This window comes from Pseudoliparis swirei, chromosome 12, assembly GCF_029220125.1.
Source record: "Pseudoliparis swirei isolate HS2019 ecotype Mariana Trench chromosome 12, NWPU_hadal_v1, whole genome shotgun sequence".
Classification (NCBI taxonomy): domain Eukaryota; kingdom Metazoa; phylum Chordata; class Actinopteri; order Perciformes; family Liparidae; genus Pseudoliparis; species Pseudoliparis swirei.
In genome coordinates, this window is record NC_079399.1 from 7,802,752 (window position 1) to 7,823,306 (window position 20,555).

Sequence of the window (20,555 nt, forward strand, 5' to 3'; positions counted from 1 at the left end):
TACAGATGGCGGACTACTTAAGAGCTTTGATCGCTGAAAGCTCTGATAAGCAAATGAAGCAGCGACAGTCACGTATCCACAAGCATGAACTCACGAACCATTGGTCTCAATTTACAGAAGCTATATTACATCAGACTGATTCAAACATAGAGGCTCCACTCATTTCGTGTTTACGCTCCGACACGTCAAACAGTGCATTTGGGTAAATGTATATCAAAACATTTTCAAGAATCAAAAACAATTTTTAAGCAGAATGTACTAACTGCATGTTTTGACCTGTAGTTTGGTTAATTGTGCTGACACAGCTTTCAAGAGATAGACTAAGATTCTATAATTCACATATTTAATGTATACCATGTATAAACTGACCAATTTTGGCGTAGCATGATAATAATTATAGAGGAAAGAGTGCCTCTCAGACAGAACAGTTCAAAAGCATTCGTTAATTTGGTTTGACTCTTGGGTCATTCTTGTTAAGAAGCAACATTTCCATCCATCCATCCATTCCTCCATCCCTCCCTCCATCCATTCATTTTTTGAACCGCTTTTCCCATTCAGGGTCGCCCGGAGCAGCTCCCAGCTGACATTGGGCGAAGGCAGGCTACACCGTGGACGAGTCTCCAGGCCAAGACACTCACGCTCACATTCACGGGCAATTCAGAGTCATCAATGAACCGATAGCTGAATGTCTTTGGTAAGCCGGAGAACTCGAAGGGAACCCACTTTGACGTGGGGGAAAACATGCAAACGCCACACAGAAGGGCAGCCCAACCAAGGATGGGTTTTTTCTGATGTGTTTGCCATATCTATTAAAAATAATAATCAATCTTATGTTGGGTGTTTTTTTTGTTTGTTGATAGGACCAATTTTCTTTAGTGTTTAGCTAAACGAAATGGATCTTTAAGAGCCAGCCGATAAACATAATGAAACAGCATATTAACATAATGAAACAAGCAGACATGAGAGCAAGTTTATGCTCACACGTCATTTGAGTTTGCTACAAAAAATATGTTACGTGATGTTAAATAGTGTTTTTTCTTCAGGGACACACATTAGGCTAAATGATGAGTATGGCAAAAACAAATACAATGCAGGCATGTATATTTCTGATGTATATATAATGAGAGAGAGAGAGAGAGAGTTTAACATTGTCTATAACATATACAGTATTATTTCGAGTATCCTGTAATAGCTCTAAGTTCTTGTAGAAGTTGATATATTTACTCTGTGGTGGCTGTGTTAGAAATGAGCATGTGTACCAACAACAACAAAAAAGCTCAGTAAAGTATATAAAAGTATTTTAGTGTGCAGTTGAGTATACCTTAAACAAGATCTATAATTTAAGCCATTTGTCGGACATTTTAAAGAAAAATGTGAGAAAGTAATCGATGGGGACTAATAAAGAAGTTAATCGATGGGGACGAATAAAGAAGTTGCAGGATTCTTCCATTGAATTGATGTGCTTCACTGAGTGTTGGCATCTAGCGGCCATGAGAGACGCTGCAGCCCACAGTCCTCCTGCAGGACCTCCCACTAACAGAAAGGTCTGGGACATTCTTTCCGACGAAGAAATGTCCTGTCCCATATTGTATTGCAGAACTCTACGTTTCCTATCATTGCACTGGAAATCCCGTGACTTGAGATTCAGACTGACATTAGATGTTATTTTTCTTGAGCTACATGCATGCTGGTTACTCCGTTTTCTTCTATTTTTAAATATTGTAATGACAAATATTGTGTGAAGTTATACGTTAGACGTACAACAAATTATATGTTTAAATTATATAGAGGTCTGATTATGTATGATAAATAAAGTGTGTGGTAGATGGCACCCAGTATACAATCAGTCAGGATGGCCGAGCGGTCTAAGGCGCTGCGTTCAGGTCGCAGTCTCCCCTGGAGGCGTGGGTTCGAATCCCACTTCTGACATCGTTTTTATTTTGTGCTTCTCGCTCACACTGTTCTCAACACGCAATTGGCTCAAATCATTGTTGAGCGAGCACAGCGATTGGTCGCTGACAATGGATTTTTGCTGGCCTCACCTGATCTAGCTAAACCTCCTTCGGTCGCAGTCTCTCCTGCAGGAGGCGTGGGTGCAAATCCCACTTCTGACTTTTTTTGTGTGTGCTCCCAGTCCCCACTCATGGATTTTTTTCTAGTCGCACCTGATCCATCTAAACAAGTTAGGACTTCTGTAAAATGACGTCTTCTACATAGTGTTGTTTTTGTATTACGGTGGTGGCATTACACATATGGACGTATAACATCCACCTCAGAAGAAACAAAAATGTGTTTATGGCTGCAAATAATTTGACTGTTTCCATTACCAATACATTTGGTGATTATATTAATTGATTAACTGTGGAGTCAATCAAATGTTTCTCAAAGTCGAAGTATAACTTCTTTAAAAATCTTTTTTTATCAGTCCAAAATCCAAAAGATATATGATCAAACGTAAAAATACAGGAAATATCTATATTTTAGAGGCTAAAAAAAGCCTTTTCTGTAATTTTGGCAGGAATGATAATTAATTAATTATAAAAAAAGTTGTTCATTACTTTTGTGTTGATCGACTAATCAATTAGTCAACTAATGCTTACAGGTCTAAATGTGTTACATCTTTTTTACTAAACCTCAAACTTACATGTATGTTCAGCTGAGTAATAATAAAAAACAACAACACATGTATAAAGAAAATGAGACATTTTCAGTGTTATTCCCCATGAAGTTATTTTTAAGTATAATACGATTTGTCCAGAGCTTAGCCTTGCTACTGCACGATAGTGTAAAGGTGTGTGTGTTTGTGTGTGTGTGTGTGTGTGTGTGTGTGTGTGTGTGTGTGTTTAAATGAGCGGTCAAGGCTGCGTCTTGGTTATATTTAAATTCCCTGCCTGTGATCCTCACTGTGACCTCCCTGCAACCTTACTCTGCGACAGGCAGTAGAGGTAACGACTAACAGGGGTCAATCCTGTCTAGACCCTTATTATCATTCGATAACTCTTGCACGGTTATCATAGATAATATATTCCTTATATTATTATCTTCTCTTTTTTTCGATAGAACAATTAACGTATGTTTTTGACTTGTATGCGGATCTCATCATATGAGGTTAACTGTAATTACATTTTAGGTGCAATCTTTCTTTTGATTACATAACAATATTAGTATTTGTGACCTTTTAAGTGAGAGTAGTTATCACATCATATTTCTAACCTTGAACCTTGGTTTAACTCTTACCTCTCTAGCTGGGGCCATTTATTAAGGCTTCGACTTCCTGGCTAGAGCTTTAGTATATGTGACTAACATTGAGCACTGCTACACAGCAGGTTGCCCACTAATTTGCCCTGATATGTGATCTGCAGCCAGGAGGGGGGACTGCTAAGAGAATCAGTGCTCAAGTGTGAGCTTGACGGATGATGAGCTTCAGGCTGCCCTGCTGTGACTGTGATCCAAACTGCATTGGCATGGTGAGGCAATAGACAGCGGACTGAAATGCCTGCTCATCACATTTAATTCAATTTAATGCAGGCTAAAGGTTCTGGGAAATCCTTTCTTTGTGGCACTATCAAGCTCTGACGAGCAGGTGTTGGATTGAGTGGTTTGATTGATTGATTGATCCCAGAAGACTTGGAAGCCCTTGTATCAGAAAATTATTTTTAAAATTCAAACATTTGATGAAAAAATATATCTTCCCTTCATTCAGCGGACTCAAACTGATGGTGACCTCCGTCACTTGACTCGAGGGAGTGAAGAGGAGGTGCCCTTCTCACGCAGACAAGCCCACAGGGAACAATAACCACGATCTCGGCATTTACTTACATGACTCGGCAGAGGGGTCTTCCTGCTGTTCTTCCCATGAGTCATGACAAAATTAATCTGCCCTCTTCGAGTCAACTCCAGCCCACCATGACACATTAAGCTCCTTAAGACTGATGACAGATGGCCGCTTGGGGGCGTGCCCCACTGTGCGTGAGTTTGTCGGCTTTGTGGGAGTGGGCGCTCCTGTGATGAAGAACTTCTTGAAACTCCCGGCATCATAGGGAGGGACCAGCATGCCTTCTGTGAGCCTCTGATTAGGGTAACCCTTCATGTTTTCTGTGGCAGTTCTTTTGTTCTTGTAAGAAGTGAGCTGACCCCCCGAGTGATATTTAGATGGGGAAAGTCTAGCCTGGTTACTGCTTACAAATGCAGGTGAAACATCGAGGATGACATGCTTTGGGCCCTGTGTGCACTTGACAAAACACGGTATGAAGAGACTTTGCCAAACTGGCAGCTGTGAGGATGTAGGCCGATTAGCCAGGTCCCTCGCTCATTAGCAACACAGTGCCATGGAAAATAAATAAATAGGTAAAATGCTGAGCAAGGAGACAACTCTTGTGTTTTCTGTCTGTTTTATGTCAACTTGTATCTGCATTGGTGTATTACACGGCATGACACAGCAATTAGGAAAACAGTTGATAGGCAATGGACATTTTAGGGGTTAATATCACTGGAAAACGTATTCTAACTCACACAGGCTCCGCCCTCTACTGGACTCTATTTGTAAAACTCTTCCAATCACAAGCACACATTCATCCACTGACAATTTGATTAACAGTATCTGGCCAATCAGGACGTGGCTACCTAAACACGGGGACCCCAAAGCGCTGGCATTTAGTTAATTTAAATATTCTATGGCCTGCTTTTTTAATCTTTATCTCTGTTTATGTATTTTATTGCACCATCTTTTACTTTGCTCTTTTAACTGTTGAAATGTTTTGGTCCCTCTTATTGCGTAATTGTTTTAATTGACTACTGTACTGCCCTTCGTGACACTTTGTCTGTGATAAGTGCAATATAAATAAACTTTACTTACTTACTTACATAAGGCTATTATTGATATTGTTGCCTAATCCCTTGCCACACGCATCTTCTTGTGGACATGATGCTTCAGCCATTGCACACTGTGACACGAGGGTTTTCTCTCATCTCAACGACCTCATCGTCTTGGCCAAGTCCAGATAACAGGCTATGTGCCCAACGCGTGCGGGCCGAGGGCCGCTCTGAAGGAACAGAGACTGAAGCCGGCAGTTGGTTAACTCACGGCAGTCGGTAAACAAATCGTGCCTTCACAATATGGTGCTAATTATAAAAGAAAGACTGTAGTTTTACAGAATAAACTGATAGTTGACAGGGATTTAAAAGAAAAACAGACGTATTGAAAAGAAAACATGAAGTAAGGCCCCCAATATATTTTGGGGTGGCAAGAAGAGGCCACTGGAAATCTTGGGGTGGTCTTGTCCTCAAGATATTTTAATTCAAACTTAACACAATTTATTGTATTAAGAAATAATGTTCACTGTTCCAAAGCCACTTGATATATACAATGTTTTACAATTTACTTTAATTTCTGTTACTCTGCTACAATATAGTATTATAATCAATATGTGGTGTTGGAGACAAAAACCCAGCAGAAACTGCAGCCATATAATGATGAGTGAAGGGACTAAAGGTGGCCGATAAAAGAAGCCCCATTGTGCCTTGTCATAGATTGTCACTGAGCCTCCGACTGCTTTCTAAACGTGTGTTTAATTCCCTTAATGCAACGGGGAAGTCGAAGTCATGAGTCCAAAGCCTCAGCAGATTTCAGTCCAATCTCAGAGTGATTAGCGAGGCTTCTCGTTCTATCCTTAGCTTCCCATGGACGTGATTAGCTGCTAGGCCCGCTTCTGGAGGGAGGCTTTCGAACTGGTTTCTTGCTTCTCTGCTCGCAATACCTCTGAAGTTTCTTTGGGAGTTAGTAGCGTACATGATGTGGCTTTGGGACTATTTATTTCCACTTTGGTTCATTGATGGTTCTGGATGATGTGAGTATACATATGTAGTCTATACTCTCTTGGCTGGACTACAATATCTTGTGTACATTAAATGTGATTCGCATGGCAAAATAAATAGGCACTAATAACTGAAAGAAGGACACTGGAACTCTGCTCATGCAAACGATCAAATGAAGTTATAATTAAGAACTAAGTAAGGATGCAATAATCCATGTTAAACTGGATGAACTCAGGCAGGATGTACTTATTTTTTTCCTTTGAACTTATTTTAGTTGCCTCTGTTGGCAAAACACGACAGCTTAGGGATACATTGCATTATTCTAGGGATCCAAGGGCACATACGTCTCCTGGTTATGGTGAATAAATAATAAATAAAATATAAGTTTACATCTGTAATCCGCTGAGTAGCAGAGTTATTTTACTAACCACATTATACAATCTGTAGTAGACAGTACTGCCTTACAGTACGGTTAGTTATCTTGACACACAAATATAAAATGTCCCTGTAACTTTTTTCTATTATTATCACAAACCACACTGTGGCACCTGTAATGTTGGCATCCAGCAGAAAATTATTAGCCATGCATTTTTTTTATTTATTTCAAATGTGACATTATGCTTTGGCTTCTTGCTGAGTTCATGAAACACATGAACGTCAGCATCCAATGTCAGAAATAAAAGAATAGCTGGCTATGCAGGGCTTCGGTATGGTCGGACACAGATGATATGATTGATATTATAACATTAGTCCATTTATAGCCTGCGGGCTATAAATGGACACCCTGAAGACTTAAAGGCTGAGGTTGGCAACACGTATTCACAGCAATCAATTACTCCTCTATTCTCTGCCAACATGTTCAACGAGAGTAAACACTTGCTGCTTTACACACCATTGCTAATACAAAGAAAACAACCACAGTCAAACCTGTTCTTTATATGTCAGTCAAGCTTAGCCCATTTTATAGCCACCAAATTGGACTCATCTGTATTTGCATTTCATAGATGGCTTGCATGCCTTTCCATCAAGTGACAATGAATTATCTATACCTCCTATAGTATTGTCACAGTAAAAAATGCATTGTGCTTAGTGCAGATATTGCCGCTTTTCATAGGTAATCCTTGTGTTATTGATTGCAGGAAAAGCTGGCTGAGGATAAATTTCCTTTGTTGACAGTGACAATCACCGAGGTAATGTTCACTTTCCCTGGGAGCAGGGACTTAAGCTTGTTTTTTAAAGTCACTGAGAGGATTTATTTGTGGCTGTATGCTCATTATCCCTGTCTTCATTTACTCTTTGATCTTCTCAGCAGTCTGTACATACAGCATGGAACATTTAACTCTCTGAAGTCGACGCCCGCAGCACCACGTTTTTCACTGTTTACGTTTTTAAAATATACTTTTTTTACTTTACCCTTATTTCTCAGTCCCATTTTTATCATTCTGGTGAATGGTGTGACGGACCACATCATTTCTACTCAAAAAACGATAAAACAAAATTTGGTTTTAGACCTTTATTTCCATGTATCTAGCATTGTATTTAGATAATTCACTGCTTTTAGGAACCTAGGACCTTTGGTAAACCAATTTCAAACACCAAAACGGTTCGTCCACGTGAGTAAAGGTGTGTTTTCACAAGAGATATGAAGAATCTATAAAAATCGAACTTCAATTCTCAGCTTTAGGGACATATTTTCTCTTTCCACTTGTGCCTGAGGACAATTGTGCCTCATTATATAGAGAGCTGAGATTGTTGATGTATAACACGTGGGTATGTGTCATATGCAAAAGCCTTTAAAAGGTGAATTACATTTTTTTTGTAAAATCGAAAAAATGAGCCCAGACTCCAGAGGGTTAACATGATTGTAACAGCTGCTCATCTGTGAATGAATCTATACTTAGTCTTGATATATTTGACTGCTTTGTGTCAAATATAATAACATATTGGACATACAAATTATATATATATACTAAGTATGAAAAGTAAATTAAGTGTATAAAAGCATGTTAGTCTGTGACCTTGTGCCAACAAAATAAGTGTCCACAAGTGTAATGTGTATACATTTACTTTTTAAAGAAGTAAATCAAGTTGCCTTCGACTTAATAAACGTAAAACAATATTATGCATATTACACCTACAGCCTTAAGGGGTTCTCCTTTTTTTTTTAGATGAGCCTCATGTCAGCCGTCAAACATGCTTGAGTACTAATTTAGACTTAAGTACTGAGTGGCTTGGGTAATCAGGGAAAGCTAAATTGGGTGTGCAAGTTCACGAGCAAAGTTCAAAGGTCATATGAATTGCCCTTCAATCAGTTTTTCCTTCTGTGTTACATTTATCTTTCAGCCTGGGATGAGTGGGAGCCACACAGATGTGTGGTGCAACACCTTCCCCTGCGCAGGAGAAACATGACTACCCCCTGACAACCTGCCCTCGTCTTCTGCTCCCCTGAGACCACCCTTCAGCCGGAGCAGGGAGATTACCCCCCTCAAATGTCCTCCCACAAACGCAACTTCGAGTGTTTCAATGCTATAGGAAGTGAAGGCTCACACAAGTCTTCTCTCCAGTGGCGACTCCCCAGGACCCACCACCATGGCATGGTGGCCCACCATGAGCCTCTTGAGGAATGCTACCTCTGCTCTCAGTGTAGACATAAGCTTTATTTCAAGAACACAGTGCTCAACACCTTTGTCACACAACAACAATCACCACCAGTATGTTCTCAGAGATGCATCACATTGACCAGGCCCACTACCTGTGGCAATTTAGGCCTCATCCATCATCATAGATATAATAAGACGGTGGTTTTAAAGAACAGCATTGCTATCATTCCAGGAATGTATTGTCTATCTACAAAGTAACAACATATGTTGGGTTTTTCATTAAGGAGTTTTCTGAGTTATTTCAGAACCTAGGTCAGGAATGGCCTGTGTAATTAGATACAGGTATATTATCATGGAATAAAATGGTTGTGATCTGGATGTTCAGTTTGGTAATTTGTATGAATACATATCCGACATTTAAAATATGGATTTGTATTAGATATTGTAATTTGCATGCAAAATATGTGATCAGGAAACTGCTTTTTCCAATAAGAAGTTTCTGTTTAGGATAAACAATTCGTTGGGTTTGGCTCTAAATAATTACTACAGGAAATATGTTTGTTTAACCCTCCTGTTACCTTTACATTTACTAACATATGTTGTATCGATGGGTCAATTTGAGCAGCAATTAAAACCTCCAGAAAATGGCGATATTAGAATTAATATTGTTTCCATTTTAAGTGGTTGTTGAGGTACTTTATGTTCCTGTTTGTTGACTACCTAAATAGCTATTTAGATATATAAAATGTTTTTGATATTTCTTATATTTTTTCATCTCCAAATTTTAAAGGGCGGGTCAACTAGACCCTAGGAACACCGACATTAAACATTGAATGGGGTCAAATTGACCGAAAGGACCCAACAGGATGGTGGCCCACTTAAACTTGAGCTGCTACCTCTGCTGTTATTTAAGGCTGAGATTAAAGAGTGAAAGAGAGGCCTCTAGTGACAGGACTGATTCCCTACTCAATCCCAGCTGAGAGCTTTGGAAACTATTCCTCATCATAAATAAGACGGTGGTGCTTAATAGCAAAATAAAAAATAAAAAAAACAGATCTTTTAACTGCATTTTAATATACTGGGCTTTTTTGGAGGTTTCTGAGCTCATGCACATCATGTCAAAACTATGCACTGGAGACATATTTCATATTCGACTTCAAAGGTTGTGAAAAGGATGTTTACAATATATTGTATTCCAAGTAAATAAATCAGAAATGCTTGGGCAATAAAGTTTTATTTAGGATCTATTTGGGCTTTCTACAGGAAATATGTTTGTTTATTCCATATTGCAAAAAAATATTTAAGCTATAAAAGTGAAAAGGTCTAGTGACAGGACTGATTCCCTACTTAATCCCAGCTGAGAGCTTTGGAAACTATTGCTCTCCCAACAACGGATTTTACCATCCAAATCAACAGGATATTCTGTTTTATTTGAGTGTTTTTACCACATTCACATCATATAAAACTATTAGACATATTTCATATTCGGTCAAATGAAGAGACTACTGTCTTTTGCCAAGCAATAAATAATGAGGAACCTGGGTCTATTTGCCTTCTCTGACAATCTTTTGACATCTATTCCATATTGCAAAAATATATATTCTATAAAATCGGAAAGTTCTCATGGGTAAATCCTCCCACAGGCCAAAGAATGCATCCTAGGTTAATTGATGTCTCTAAATTGCGGTGTGTATGTGAGTGTGAATGGTTGTCTGTCTTTGTGAGTCAGCACTGAGACAGTCTGGCGGCCTGTCCAGGGTGAATCCTGCCTTTGACTAATATCAGTTTATGGATAATGGCATATTGTTCAGTTTCTTTTATCAGTATAATTTAATCTAGGAGGAATACCGCTGTAACGATATAATGTGCATTTGGTTGACATTTACTCAACAGTACAATATCAGTTAAAGTTGCTTTGGATTTAGTAGTTTGTTATAATCTAAGTCTAGTGGGATAAATATTTGTGCATGAGAGAATAAAAGGAGGATATTCCCTCACACATACATTCATCAGATTGTGGGTATTTCTCTGAACCTCATTAATCTTGGTCACATCAGAGCTATTTTTGAGAGAGGGAGGAAAAACAGGTCAACGTTGAAACTCCACTCCCCTACTTTAATACCAGAGGTGTCTCAGAAATGTGTCTTCCACAGTGGCAATTAATTATCTTCACCTGGGCTTTGTGTGACCACGGATGAAGCCATTCATCTGCCGTCACCAACATCGGATTCAAATTCAAAAATGCACTGCTTACTAGCAAAATAAAATCAACACAACTCTCAAAATATTAGTCTGTTTCTCTAAATTACCTTGCTGTCAGTAGTGAACAGAAGCAATGTTATTCAATATTATTTATCATGAAAACGCAAAAGCACACTTACATAAGTAACAAAAATAAATAGGAATGCAGTATTTTATACAATCTATTTGCTACTTCACCACACAATAGATACAAATAGGCAATAGAAAGTATACATAATATATATATATATATAAATATATATATGTATGTATATGTATACAGTACATATAATATAATATATATTAATTTAATATAGTATTATCTGTGTTTCATTGTTATTTTAAGATGGAGAATACGATAGGGAAGTTGTACCTTTTTAACCTCGGTGAAAAACAGAGTGGCTTGAAAGTGTTTCATTAGTAATTTGTGAGTGACAATTAACAACACAAGAGGTGGAATCTTAAGGGACAATATGTGTTCATAAATATGGAAACAAAATCCAGTAGCTATACTTTTGCATGGAGATGCTCGGGAAAGCAGATCAATACACACTCACCCTCAAGATTATCATTCGGCCATAGAGGCTAATCACCTGTGAGACAAGTGACTCATATTTTAATTCGCCCCACAGTCATGATGAAGATGATGAGCATTCACAACATTAGCCATTCACTTTTGTCAATCACCTTGCAATACCAGCGGGCATAAAGAGAGACTGTTGCATTGTACATTTTAGGTGGAGGGCGTCTCCTAAAGCAAAGTAAATCAAAGTAATGATGTTGCATTCATAAAATGTTTCCCTATAGATATTTATATTTTTGCTATCGTCCTATAATTTGAGTAAAAGAACATGCATTCACTAAAATCAAGTAACATCAGTCAAACACATTGATGTTTAAAACATGGTTACTGGACACTTTTGATGTGAAACAAAAAAAACAATGACTACAGTCTCATAAATTTGCAGGAAGTTGAAGCGTTATAAATGATCCACCCAATGCCATATTATAGATTATATAAGAAACACAAGGCAACAGTAAACATGTGGTCCTTGTTATTGCAGTAGGCTTTTTTACAGGTACAATAGGTGCTAAAGTTGTAAAACTATGCACTCTTGACATGCTTGTAATCTCTCTCTCTCTATTATAATAATTTTTTTAACACTAAAACTGTATTCAGTAAACAGTTTGACTCTCAACTTATACTTCCTCTTCTTCTGTTTTAGATTGACAATGTTCAGAGTCTCCTGCAGTGCCCCAGTGTGCTTGTCTGTGTGGGCCGTGAACCTTCTCACCAGTCCATTGTGGACAATTGTCAGAAAACATCTGATGACAAACCTTCGAGCGTGAGGTCATGCGCCAGCGGCTGCCAAGACGAACAAGGCGGTAGGAGAAATAGTTAATTTTCACAGACTTCAGTTCTGAATTTTGTTTTTTAAATAATTACTAAATTCACTCTAAGCATTGTGTCATTGGTGAAGGAACTGCAATATACAGTACAATTGTTTTAAACGCAATGAGCTACGTCATTTATGTTGTTGTCTTTTATGTGTCTTGTTTGTAAACCAAGGATTTCCAACAAAGAAAAGTAGCACCAATCAACAACTGGAAACGGACCGGTCAACCAGGCAGTCTGTGCCAGCTAACAAGTCGTTACCAGATGGAACCGACTCTCCGGAAAAGGTGGACCCTTGCCTGCACAATGGTGATGAAATGAGAGATGATGATATAGAGAAACGGGGTTGGCTCAATAAAGATGGCAGTTTGTCTATGGAGATGAAAGTGCGCTTCCGGCTTCAAAATGACGAAACAATACATTGGTCGACAGAAGTAAAAAAGAGTACAGGTGGGACAGGTGAATTCCCACAAAGAAACGGTAACCCATGTTTTGCACAGGTCAGTGATAAGAGCTTTTCAGAATCTGAAAACATCTCTGCTGGTGAGCAAGATCAGGCTTACATCCCAAGGCGCTATCAAAGACATACAGTGGAGCCTCACTGTCCTCACTGTTGCAATCACTGCCAGGATTACGACATCTGGAAAAATGCCCCAAGAACACAAGGGGCAACTCGCTGCATTCGAACTTCCAGCTCAAGTGCATCCTCTCATACAATGGTCTCTAGAAAGACAGTGGTTGAAAGGCAAACTAGCGAAGAGCATATAGAACAAGCAGTGCAGAGAGAAACTTGTGTGGAGGAGACGGTTGAGGCAGCGAAAATTGTAAAGTACTGCACCATCCGGAGTAGAACTTGCTCACCAAAGTGCAAGATGCCACCCTCCACACCAGACCACTGTGAGGTGTGTGTTGACAGTTCCCCAAATGATCAGGTAAATGTCAAAACTGCTCAAACATCAGAACAAACCAAATCTTCTTGTGCTTCCTCTGAAGTTTTAACTGACGATGAGGAGCATGTCCCACATAGTGCTTCAAGAGCATCTTCTCAGAATAGTACACCTGAAAGGGAAGAAACCACTGGAGGGTTAGGGTTAGATACAGCATCATCAATGCAACATTCTTCACTGAGCCCTACGGATAGAAGATCTCATGCTTCAGGACAGTCAAGGAAGTCAAGAAAATCCACAAGATGTCACACTTGTAATTGCGGAGTGTCTAAAGGTCTTGAAGATGACTCAACACGACAAATCGATGCCCAATGGGATGAGGAAGGTGGGATACAAAGAGATCAACCAAGTGCCATGTCTGTCAAATCAAATACCTCTCGCAGATCAAATGAATCTGAAGAAATGCAGGATACAGAGTCTGAAGACGTAGAGGAGAAAAGATCCAAAAGTGCCATGTCCGTTTATTCAAATACCTTTACAAAATCCAATGTATTAGAAGTAACAGCTGAAGAAATGCCAGCACCAGATGACCAAGAAACCCAAAAAAGACCGTCAAGCAGAAGTTCTGTAAAATCCTCTAAAATGGAAGATGAGGCGGTAACTGAGCAAAGGAGGTCAACAAAGGCTAAAGAGGAAGAGGAGGGAGCTGAAGAGGCAGGAGAAGATCAAGAGAGAGCGCCTAGTGTCACGTCAACTAAATCAAAAATGTCTTCAAGATCAACAAATTCAAAAGCATCTAAGCTTCAAGATGAAGAAAATGAAACGGAAGATATTCAAGAGAGAGCATCAAGTGCTGTGTCAGGAAAATCAGCAAGGTTAAATAAAGCTGAGAAGGAGGAGGAGGAAGAGTCAAAAGGACTGAATGGTCCACGCGAGGAAGAGTTATCTGATCATGAGGAACCTGCAGAGAGAGCTCCGAGCAATGTATCAGTCAGATCAGCAAAGTCAGCAAAGTCAAACGTTTCAACAAAATCTAGAAGATCAAAAGTTTCTGAAGTTCCCGTGGAAGACGGTGTTGACAGTCCTGAGGAAAGAGTTGTTGAAGGGGAGAGTGAAGGAAGAGCACTGAGCTCAATGTCAGCACAGTCTGTTCAATCAAATATGTCTGTGAGATCAAATAGGTCCAAATGTTCTGCTCATGTTCCAGCTGAAGAAAGCTCCGAGAGCCCTGACGAAGAACATGATGAAGAGCAAACTGAAGAAAGAGCAGCAAGCAGAATGTCAGCTGAATCAGAAATATCTATAAAGTCTGCAAAGAGAGCACCAAGTGCTTTGTCAGCTAAATCAGCAAAGTCACACATTTCTACAAAATCTACAAAATCCAAGCTTTTGAGATTCGTTCTGTCAAAACCTACACCACTCCTGATGAAAGTGACGATGAAGAGGAAGCTCCAGAAAGAGCACGGAGTGCCGTGTCCAGAAAAACTGCAAAGTCAAGTATTTCTGCAAAATCAACAAAGTCAAAAGGACTGAATGGTCAAGCTGAGGAACAGTTATCTGATCACGAGGAACATACAGAGAGAGCTCCAAGCAATATATCAGTCAGATCAGTAAAAACAGTCAAATCAGCGAAGTCAAATGTGTCTGCAAAATCGAGAAGATCAAAAGTTTCTGAAGTTCCCATGGAAGACGGTGTTGATAGTCTTGAGGAAAGAGTTGTTGAAGGGGAAAGTGAAGGGAGAGCAGTGAGCTCAATGTCTGTTCAGTCAGTTCCATCAAATATTTATGTGAGATCAAATAGGTCCAAATGTTATGCTCATGTTCCAGCTGAAGAAAGCTCCGAGAGCCCTGATGAAGAACATGATGAAGAGCAAACTGAAGAAAGAGCAGCAAGCAGCATGTCAGCTGAATCAGTCCAGTCACACGTTGCCCCCTAGTGCCAGTGCCTCCCTTGGTTCTCCTCGGAGAACCCCGCTTTTTCCTAACCTAACCCTAACCCATATATGTGTGTAATTATTAGGGCTGTCAGCGTTAACGCTGACAGCGATATAACGTTAACGCACTAAAATATTTTAACGCAATTAACGCAACTTTGTTTACTTCCGGTGTTCGTTGAAGTTTTTACACTCCCCTGAGTGTCAAACCGTGGCAGTACGGTTTAACACTGTTTCCGTTTTTAAAACAATTATTTCTCCGCGAAAATGAGGAGCAGAAATCAGTTTAAACTCGTGGATGAATCAGTCGAGTTTCCTCCTGCTCCTCCTTCCTCCCGTCTCCCCCTCTGATCCACAGAGGAACGACGTGTCGGGTGACGCGGAGAGAACTCGTCACACGAAACCTTCACCGTGATTGGTCAATCCGTTTGTCTGTCAACATTTTGCGAAAAAACAACCAATGAACACTCAGTAAATCACAAAGGACCTCCCACCTCACACTTACACTCATATGCCATCATATGTATAATGTACCCGCCTTTTTAAAATAATAAGAATAAAAAAACAATTTTTTTTTTACCATGATCATAGGCCTACTGTTATACCCCCACTATGATACTCTACTCTGAGGAGATGCCACTGTTAGTCTAAAGTTTAATATATTACGAAGTGAAACGTAGTAGTAGCAAAACAATATGCAAGTGACATTTTTTTCTTCGTCCCGATGCGCGCACTCTGCGGCAGGAGAGCCGAGAAATGTTAACGCGACACGTAGAGACAGAAATGACATGCTGTTGTGTAGAGACGAAACAAGTGCCATATATATATATATTAATGTTATGTTCGGTCGCTTTGGCGGTGCTATATTTTGATAGTTATTGAGTGTGTAGTAGTTAAGGAGAAGTAGTTAATTAAGGATAGCGCCGTTTAGCATGCGAATGCTCATCGCGAGCGAGCGTTTTAGCACCATTGTGGCATCAGTAACCTGCCTGAGAATTACATTGTTCCATGAATGATTAGATAGTTACATGTTGTGTCCCGTGACAGATATAAACAGTAGTATGTAATCGCATAAGTACTTATATACATACACAACATGTACATACGTACATATAAACAGGTTTCCTGGTGGAAGTCACGTGTCAGTGCCTTCGATCTCCGGCCTTGTCCGTCACCATGGAAACATTGTCACATGACATCTAAGCACTTTGGTTCTGTGACGTCGCTAGTGACGACACGGAGCACCGAACCAGAGTCTATAAGTAGAAGTGATTTCCAGCAAAGCAGCAGGGATTTGTGAATCTCACAGGAGAGGTTGGCTACGGGGTGGGACGGTTTGGCGAGAATCACCTTGTGTGATTACTCCTACACCCCATCCCGGGTCCGGGTGGGTTTGGTTCTGTGGGATCACAACCCCTTAGTTTAGTTTAGTTTAGTTTAGTTTAGTTTAGTTTAGTTTAGTTTAGTTTAGTTTAGTTTAGTTTAGTTTAGTTTAGTTTAGTTTAGTTTAGTTTAGTTTAGTTTAGTTTAGTTTGGTTTAGTTTAGTTTAGTTTAGTTTAGTTTAGTTTAGTTTAGTTTAGTTTAGTTTAGTTTAGTTTAGTTTAGTTTAGTTCGATCAGAAAAATATACAATTGGGGTGGCTGTAGCTCAGTGGGGTAAGGGGGGTCATCCTGCAACCCCAAGGTTGTCGGTTCGATCCCGGCTCTCCCCATTAGTTTTTGCAAGTCGAAGTGTCCTTGAGCAAGGCACTGAACCCCCAGTTGCTTCCCGGGCGCATCACTGCAGCCCACTGCTCCTTAATAACTAAGGATGGGTTAAATGCAGAGAACTAATCTCCCCTTGGGGATTAATAAAAGTATATATCTTATCTCAACAAGAGCGCGCTGTTTGACGTGATGACGTCACAGTACGTATCAACGGGGAGACAGACAGCACGGAGCGCTCAATGAGCCCGGAGCGCGGATAGACCGCGAGTCTCTGCTCGAGCCCAGGCTGGACTGTTAACCTGAAGGGGGGGGGGGGGGGGGGGGTATGTTCGGTTCCTGCAGCTGCTCGCGCACCACCCTCCGGTGTTGTTGTTGGCTTTTGTAGTGTTACTTAAAGAGTAACACCGTGGCCTTGTCCGTCACCATGGAAACATTGTCACATGACATGAAAGCGCTTTGGTTCTGTGCTGTGACGTCGCTAGTGACATCACGGAGCACAGAACCAGAGTCTGTAAGTAGAAGTGATTTCCAGCAAAGCAGCAGGGATTTGTGAATCTCACAGGAGAGGTGGGCATTAGGCGATTCAGAATCGCCTACACGGGAGGAGCGATTCATAGGCGAGTCTGATTATGAATCGCCTACCTCCCCAACGGGTTGGGACGGTTTGGCGAGAATCACCTTGTGTGATTACTCCTACACCCCATCCCGGGGTGGGTTTGGTTCTGTGGGATTCACAAATGGGGCCCTATTTAACCCCTTAGTTTAGTTTTGTTTAGTTTATTTCGATCAGAAAAATATACAACAATCAGAATTCAACAAAAGAAGAAAGTGGCTGACCGAAAGGGTCGAGGCTGAAGCTATCTACACTCTAAAAAGCCCAACTTCAAATTTGTTGTCCGAACACATTTTTTAAAGTTGAGTCAACAAATGCCTTTGGAAAAAGTTGAACGAACTCAAAATGTCAATTTCATTAGTAAAGAGTGGAATCCACTTAAAATGTTAAGTTGAGAAAACTTAATATAGTGGTTTGGGCATCTGCTGAGGTAACTAAGGCCACTGCGCATGTATGTCAGTAAACACACACACACATATACATATATAAATACATAAATATATATGTAAATACATATATATACTACTTTAATCTTATATTTTAAATAATAAAATAATATTAAAATATTTTCTTTCGCCCCTGTTTAAAATACATTGGTTTTTGATACCATTGTTTGTTTATTATATTTAGATATGGATTAGATTTGGAAGGATATTGTCCATTGTTTAATGGCAGATTTGCTCCAGTTCAGGTTTTTGTCACTTATTGAATTAAAGGGAGCCTGCAAATGTTTCCCTGTATTTTGCTCAATTTATTTATTTAATTTAACAGACTATGAAGATTGAAATACTATAATACTAATGTGTAGGAGGTGACTCTTGTATGAAAGTGGTATATTTTAGTTTTTTAAATCTGCATAAAAATGTCTTTTGACTTTTAAATTGTATTGTTACAGAATGGGAAGAAAAACAATGAAAATTTAAAAGAGGCGGTGAATATTTATTATAGTCTCTGTATGCTTGTTTTTGTGTAGAATACAGACTCGGAGGAATCTTACGTGAAAGGAGTTGAACTGGGAATACTGCAGAGTGGGTGGAGCGGGGGTGTGGTTCAGGGAACGGTGTCTGATTGTCATCAGCTGGACTGATTGGTAATCAGATTGGTAATCAGTCCAGCTGATGACGATCTGTGTTGGTTATCTGAGTCTGTCTCCATAAAGGAGCTGGACAGACAGGAGATGAGAGGAGCGTGGAGAGCAGAGACACAGTCTGCTGGCGGAATAAACCTTATTACCGAATATCCCTCTGGCTACTTGTTGCTTATTGGTGCTTTAGGGGGGGCCTACTCATGACGGCAACACACGTGTCACAACCATGTTCCAAAGCTTGTTTCAAGGCCTTGATTTTGGATTCACAAAACTGATTTTTTTCTTTTTTTTTCTTTATGCAGCCATTTTGATTTTTAAGGATGTTGACCCTCTGCTGTCTATGTTCAAGTGTTGACACCTGGAATATAGTTATGCAAACAAATGTTTAGTTTTTGTTAATAAACATTTTGTGTTTGAAGAAGTTTGTTTTCTTTAACTGTTGACTTTTCCAAAGAAAACGGTGTACATTTTAAATTAATTTAAAAGAAGGCAACGTTGCAAAGAATGTTGAATGTACTCAAATAATGGGCAGTGAAATTTAGTAACAAAACATTTTAAGTTAAAAGTAAGTTCTCTCAACAAAACATTTTAAGTTAAAAGTAAGTTCTCTCAACAAAACATTTCTCAACAAAAAATGTTAAGTGCTGTTGATGTATGTTTTTAATCTACAAGAACACACAATTTAAAGTTTCTCCAATTTAATATTTTAAGTGTTTTGAACTTAAGTACATGAGTTGATGTAACTATCAAATGCAATATTTTAAGTAGTGTTAACTTAAATACATAAGTATGTCTGAATAGTAATGTTATGTTTGACAAACTTAAGATATCACTTTGAGTGAACTTCTTATCATAAGTTGACACAACACATTAGCCCTTAGTTGAGTGAACTCAAAAAGGCTTTGCAGCTGGTTGCCTCACTTTTTTAAGTTGACTCAACTTTTTTTTTTTTAGAGTGTAGTTATAAGTGCCCTAACCTATGATTTCTCAAAAAAACTTATTTCAAAGAACCATATATATATATACATATATATATATATATACAGGACTGTCTCAGAAAATTAGAATATTGTGATAAAGTTCTTTATTTTCTGTAATGCAATTAAAAAAACAAAAATGTCATGCATTCTGGATTCATTACAAATCAACTGAAATATTGCAAGCCTTTTATTTTTTTTAATATTGCTGATTATAAAAAGAAAACTCTAAAATCCTATCTCATAAAATTTTAATATTTCCTCAGACCAAGTAAAAAAAAAATTATAACAGCTGAGTGTTTGTCAAGGCTCAGGAAACCCTTGCAGGTGTTTCGAGTTAATTAGACAATTCAAGTGATTTGTTTAATACCCTACTAGTATACTTTTTCATGATATTCTAATATTTAGAGATAGGATATTTGAGTTTTCTTAAGCTGTAAGCCATAATCAGCAATATTAAAAGAATAAAAGGCTTGCAATATTTCAGTTGATTTGTAATGAATCCAGAATGCATGACATTTTTGTTTTTTTAAATGCATTACAGAAAATAAAGAACTTCATCACAATATTCTAATTTTCTGAGACAGTCCTGTATATACATATATATATATACATATATATATCTATCTGTATATATATACATTCACACATACATATATATGCAGTACCGCTATATATCTCTTGTTCTGCCTGTTTTGTGATATACATGCCTAAAAGGCACCTAATATTTCTAGACTGAAATAATATCGGCATTATAATTATTATAACTATGAGGATTTTATTAGTTGCCTATTTTGTGGTGCCCCCTCAGGACTTGGTGCCCTACGCGCAGCGCGTATAGTGCGCGTTATGGGAGCGGCGGCGCTGGAGACGATCAACAACAGACGGCTGTTTAGTTTAATAAAAGAACAAAGACGTGCTATAGAGAAAATTACAGGCTGGCGGGCCAATTTTTTTAATGTCATGCGATCTAATACTATACGCCGCGATCGACTGGTAGATCGCGATCGACGTATTGAGCATATCCAACCAAAATGAAATTGTGTGTCAAATTAGATGTGTAAGAAGTGTAATTATCAATATCTGCTGCAGAATTGACACACACTTCAATTTCCGATCTACAGTGTCATCCAGACGGCCTTTCTGCACCTTATATTAGTGACAATCAGTGAATCACTCACTTTGTGGGCTCGGGTTCTTTCGGGTGCTATACGATGGTTGAAAACACAATATTTATTCAACACAAGTATGATCAGCTTCTGTGGAAAGGCTTGCTGAATAAGTGTGTGTCTTTTGAGA

At 39.0% G+C, this 20,555-nt stretch overlaps 1 non-coding gene across 1 annotated transcript; it reads left to right on the forward strand.

Moving 5' to 3' along the window:
• The first annotated feature begins 1,846 nt into the window (after positions 1-1,846).
• On the forward strand, positions 1,847-1,929 carry trnal-cag (transfer RNA leucine (anticodon CAG)). The gene has a single exon. It is a non-coding gene; the product is annotated as a tRNA-Leu (tRNA).
• Positions 1,930-20,555: the final 18,626 nt, after the last annotated feature.